Source organism: Dermacentor variabilis, chromosome 3 (assembly GCF_050947875.1).
Source record: "Dermacentor variabilis isolate Ectoservices chromosome 3, ASM5094787v1, whole genome shotgun sequence".
Taxonomy (NCBI): Eukaryota; Metazoa; Arthropoda; class Arachnida; order Ixodida; family Ixodidae; genus Dermacentor; species Dermacentor variabilis.
The window spans coordinates 242,959,136-242,965,135 of record NC_134570.1 but is presented as its reverse complement, the minus strand read 5'-3'; positions in this window follow the sequence as shown (position 1 = coordinate 242,965,135).

The following is a 6,000-nucleotide window of genomic DNA, read 5'->3' as shown; positions in this document are numbered from 1 at the left end:
CACTCATCCGCACAGCAACAAGGCATTTCGGTCCTTTGCATCCTAGGTCATACTGAGCTATTCAGCGGGCTCATAACGAACTAAAATAAATAATATCCACAAACTTCGGCCATCAACGTTCATACGCGCGAGTGAAATACTATCACAGCTCGACGCATGCACGTGTATACTTTCTATCGCACCTTTGTGTCGTTCTGTGTTTCCTGTGTCGCATAACAATGCAGTTACCGGCAGTTCAAAGTCCTTCCGTCCACTTCCTGTGCAAGCATACTTTTCTTCTGGTTAGGTTCTCGTTGCCGCGCGGGATGCAAAATAAATTCTTGCCATCGTTCGTCCGGTTTCGGCACCCAACCGCAAAGCAACAAGGCAATTCGGCACTCCCGGAACGAAATTATCGCAGCAGTGTGCATAGCACAACAGGCGAAACGCGCGCACTTCGCCCGGCATGCAGGAACGTTTATGGCGCCAATGGGGCGGAGCAAGGTCACATGTCACCGATCAGCCTATCGCTGGCGTCGTTGGCTGGATCAAAGCCTGTCTGTACTTTGGAATTATTGAGGGATTTTAACACGACCGCATGAGTGGGAAAGAAACTTGGCAGGGAGTTACGTATTTGTGGACCGGAAAAATGGCCGTGTCTGCTGTGACCGGGGCACAGGAGACGAAAAATGCCCGAAATGTCTACGTTCACCTATGACGTCACGTCCGCTATAACCCATGATGTCACATCCGCTCATTTCCATAGCGTCTGTCTTACGGAGCCCATAGAGTTAGTAGAACAACTCTAGTGCAAAAGCTGGGCCGGAAAAAGGGGAACCTCTAGGGCGCCACCCTGTTGCTACTGGTCAATGTGGCCAGCGCAATTACTATTGAAAGAGCTGAAAACAAGTACAGGTCACCTTATGCTTTGTCATCTAAAAAACGCATACCTGATGGCTTTACGAAGGTGGTGCGTTAATATTAAGTTTACAGAAAGCGATCGCTAAGTCCGTGACTTATGTAAATCACGATGTACGCATTCATGCAATAAAGGATGACGCGAATTTCGGTTTCGAATCTGTTTTTTTGGATGCGTAGTAGTTTCGTACAGTTTAGGTTTGACATGCGATCGCGCGTCGACATCGGACGCTATGGCACACTCGTGCCTTATGTGCCACCGAAGCCCTGAAGTGCTGTGGCATATACCTTCACATGTAAGTAAAAGAATGTATCTCCTTGTTGAGAATATCACGCGAGTAGGCAGCTCTTGTGGTGCATCACAATCGTTTGAGAAGCGTCAGAGTAGAGCATTTTTCTGCATGCGGAGCTGTGTTTTTATTTGCAAGTTTCCCTTCAGTAAGAAATTGCTGGACAGGCGGACCAGCGCACCGGAATTGTACTGGTAAAGCCACAAGCAACTCAAAGAATCTGTTTAAGTGTTGCACTTTGAACAATCATGCTTCTACAAAAGCCACAGCAGAAAAACAGCCTGATGCCGAGTATTTCTGTGCCACGAAGTAATCAAGAGGCGAGTGCCTAATGCGGACGAAATCGAGTGCATCGAGATTTAGAACGACAGAAAGCTCAGCTAGTTGGTAAGGATTCATTATGCAAAACAGAGGTGAGGCGTGCAGACAGGACACAAGAGTAGAGAAGTGGGCGGCGCTCGTGTTGTTTGCTTGTAAATACTCTACCCTTGTGTTCTGTCTGCACGCCTCACCTCCGTTTTGCATAACGAGTGCATCAACCCAAATATTAATAGCCTAGGTGCTTTATTAACTGTGCAATATTTTCAACACTTCCTTGCATGCCATTTCATGTGGAATATTTTTCTGGTCGAAAATGTGTGCAGCGAATCTATTTGCATGATCGACTCCGGGCCTGTGGGACCGTTCACTTGCACTTGATGCTGAGTCTTTTACATGTATCCATAAACTGCAGATATGCACATCAGATCCCTGCGAGAATTTTCAAAATTCAATTATTTTAGACAACAGGCACATATGCAATACTGACATATTCCCGAGTACCACTAAGGAGCTGGGACACATTTTTGTTGACCATACTCGCAGGTAAAATAGGTAGGTCATGTGGACAGCTCCAGCTCATTTTGCTTAAATCAGTGTGTACAAGGGGTATGCAAAAATAATTTTTTTTTCACGCTCACCGATTATATTGCTGCATAAACAAGAGAACCCACCACGTTAGTGTAACATATCTTGTACATCACACTAATATGTGCTTTAATTTGCCAAGTGAGATGAGTTACTTTTATGGCTCATTCAGTCATATCACACTGCAAGCTGCATACATCAATCTTCAATTGGATTTTGCAAATGTTTAATGAAACATGTTTCCCTTTTATGCAGATATGCAATGGCAAGCCCTTCCCTGTGTTCCAAAGGTAAAATTTAAGCTCTAAATTAAAGAAGACATTTTTAGTCAGAAAAAAGCAAAAATGGTGAATGCAGAGTATCAGAAGCCCAAGGTACAGAAATTATGAGAAGTGTCGAATGATTTTAAGGAAAGAGTCGTATTTGAAAATGCAAGACTCTTTAGTGGAAGAAATAGAAGTGAGGCGTGCAGACTGGACACAAGAGTAGAGAAGTGGACAACACGAACGCCACTTCTCTACTCTTGTGTCCTGTCTGCACGCCTCACTTCTATTTTGCATAATGAATCCTTACCAACTAGCTCAGCTTTCTGTTGTTCTTTAGTGGAGGTCAAGTAAGGCAATATAGGTAGAATAATCTGCAAAATTATGCGAGTGAGGGGGTGTCAAACAATGGGTCAGGAAATGCGTTGATTTTCTGGAAAACAAAAGCTGATTGCCATTACATAAGTCATTTTAGACAAGCGAAAATAAAAAAAACAATTTAATGATGCTCTCTCCACACTGGGATAAATAAAAACAAAACACATCCCATCTAATGTGGCCATATCAGACGCCTTGTGAAACACTAAAGGGAAAATTCAGTTTCGAGCTATGGCACTTGCCGCATAGTTGTGGGGGGCCTTGCACTAATAGTGATAGTTACCACTGCATTTAGAAATTGAAAGCATTGGTGCAGACAAGGATGATTCTTTATATTTTTGGCTACCACTTGAAATGCCTCCACCAAGTGTTACAATGCTGCACGCAGCCATACTAAGGATCTCGCAGCAACACCTGCAGGTAAAAAGCAGAAGCAGTCAAAGTGCTGGTGTGTACTGGACACTATGTTTGAAAACTTTTAGGAAAGAAGAGTGCAAGAAGCAGACATAACTGCATTTATTTCCATAATTTCCCATTTGACTTGCCTTTTCTTTTTGCTTAGACAATGCCTACGCCTAGCCACAGCAGCTCCCTCATACAGACTCCGCAAGACAGGAGGCCGTGGAGGCAAATGCAGGTAAGAGGCAAGAAGCAATAGCACTGGTATCGACATTCATCTAATTTCTTTCTTTTTCTTTCGTTTAGGCAGCCAGCACACCTCGAACAGCCACCTTGACTGCGGGTGTGTCACCCTAGTCGCCAAGGAAACATTTGAGGGAAAGCGGCAGGCAATGTGAACAGCCACTTCTTTATGTAAACGATACTCTTTCTCTCGGATGACTCCTACGCCTCGCCACGCCAGCACACTTGTACGCAAAGATGCCATGGAGGCACGTGCAGGTCAGAGGCAAGAAGCAGTGGCTCTGGTGTCGACATTCACCCAATTTCTTTTTCTTACACGGAGGCAGCCAGCACACCTCAACAGCCACCTTGACTGCGAGTGTGTCAGTAGATTCCTTTTGTACATATGCTCATAATAAACTTCAGTAAACTTGAACTTGATAATAAACTTGAAGGCAAATGGGACATTGATGCATTGTATTTTTGAACATTTATTGTACACATACAATATATGTTACACTTTGCAGTGCTACAGAGCGTATTTTGAAGCGTCCCCCTATATTTTGCACGTTTAGTTACGTATGTGTTGTGTGGCCCTCAATGCAGTTCATGTTGTAGCAGCTGCTTTGTCTGTGTATCGCACAGTGGCTTAAGCTCGTGATATCCACATACTTCTCTCACATATACAAAATAAAGTTCGATGTAGTCCTCAGTGTTACAACAAAAAAAATGAAAGTAAACAATGCGATCGTGGAATTGTGTTTAATACTGTGATTCCTATGACAAGTTGACAACTTGAACTGGTCAATCGGTCCATAACCTCCTCTATTTTTCAAAAATAAAGGAGGCTATGGATCCGTCATGGCAAGGAATTGTATGTATACATGAAAAGAGGGGGGTATGTGTGTGTGTTTGTAGTGGGGGGTAAAGGTTAGGGCGGTACGAAAAAATGTACCAACACCGTCCTCTAGACCCATTCCGTTAAGGTACCGTAACAAAGCGTATTATGCATAAAGTTCATACAACCAACTCTGATGTTACTACACACGCCAGGCGACGCGAGCTACATTTGTCATGACGCATTCGCGACTGCACCGGATGCCCTCCATATTATTCTCGTTAATCGTGCACACTGCACCGAGGCAAAAGAAAGATCATGGGCGCAGGTGCCTTTAAAGTATCTCGACCTTGCGAGGCTCTGCTGCGCGTACCAGCGGAGCTGTCCGTGCGGACACTCCCTGGCACACACCTGCCTCGGCGGCCCCAACCTACGTACCGGTCTGCTTCGAGCTTTGATCCCCCTACTGTCCCTTTGGTGCCCTAGAGTTCCTGCGCCACCTGCTTTATTATAATCTCAGGTGCTCTCCTGAGACTTCCGTTTGTCGGTTACATGTGCCCTACCCTAGCTGGATCAGTACTTATAATAATAAAAAAGCCCGATATATCGTCGCGACGATAGATCGCGAAAGCGGCTTTTGCAACATACCGCGCTCGTGCGAAGAGAATTACGGAATGCCAACGAGGAATCTAACCACAGCTTCGAGCTCGTAACCTCGTCGAGTGACACTCCTGCAACAGGCGTGACCGCTGAAAACCGCATACCGCCGGAAACTTCAACAGGATCATCTCTCGGTTGCATAACTGCCACCTGTACGGCCACCATGGACCACACCCCCACCTTCCCGCAACATAGAATAAAGAACCAACTTATAAAGCCCAAACACACGGCTGCACGCACACATCACGACAGTACAAGCGAGACGCCATGCTGCTACGCTGCTACTGTTGCCGGATTAAAACTGACTACTGTCACCAAGTCTAGCAAGCGTCTCAGGAGCTGGCAACCTCGGCGCGTAGCAACATGGCGGCGCTCTTGCGGTTCCCGATTTCAATGCATGGGCCCTATGGGTAGCTTGTCCTCTAGAGTCAGTATAGTAACTCTATGACGGAGCCGGTTGCGCAGCGAAGCGGTCCGTATTCCGTGTCCTCTTAGAGCGTGAGTAATTCATCTTTCCACGCTATATACGTGTAATAAAGGATTGGGGCTGTGAGCTGTTTGATGCGTTACCATTAGGTACCTTGTGCGCATATTTTGCCTCATGGCCGCGTCAAATTGCAGCCGGCATCTGGAATGGGCCGTGGCATCTTATATGGAGCTGCTCATGTGAGTGGTATTGCCTCCGTCAGAATCGTCAGTGCGTGCACAGAACCATTCAGTAGTCTGTTTCAGGGGAGGATGCGCGAAAGAACGAGGACGTAAGAAAACACTGGCATGACGAGCTGTTCCGTCAGATCGCGTTACATCGCGCTTTTTTTCTAAGACCATCTCGCTCGAGCGAGAGGATCTTAGAACAGCATTACTACTGCTTTTTTACAGCTTTGCTGCGGCTAATTTAATCATCACCTGCATTCTTTTAATAATACAAATGGCATCGCTGTGCGGAAGAGCGTCTCTTCAAGTTTCCAAACAAGAGCCAATGCCGCCGTTCCTGCTGCATACACGCTTACCTTTCCTAACGCAGTTAAGACGCGGCGCTAGCTCTTCTACTGCGTGATACAGGGTCACTGTGATAAGAAAATTAAAAAGAACAAACGAAATCAATGCAGAAAATGTCAAACGTTGCCAAGCGTGATAAACGGACCTG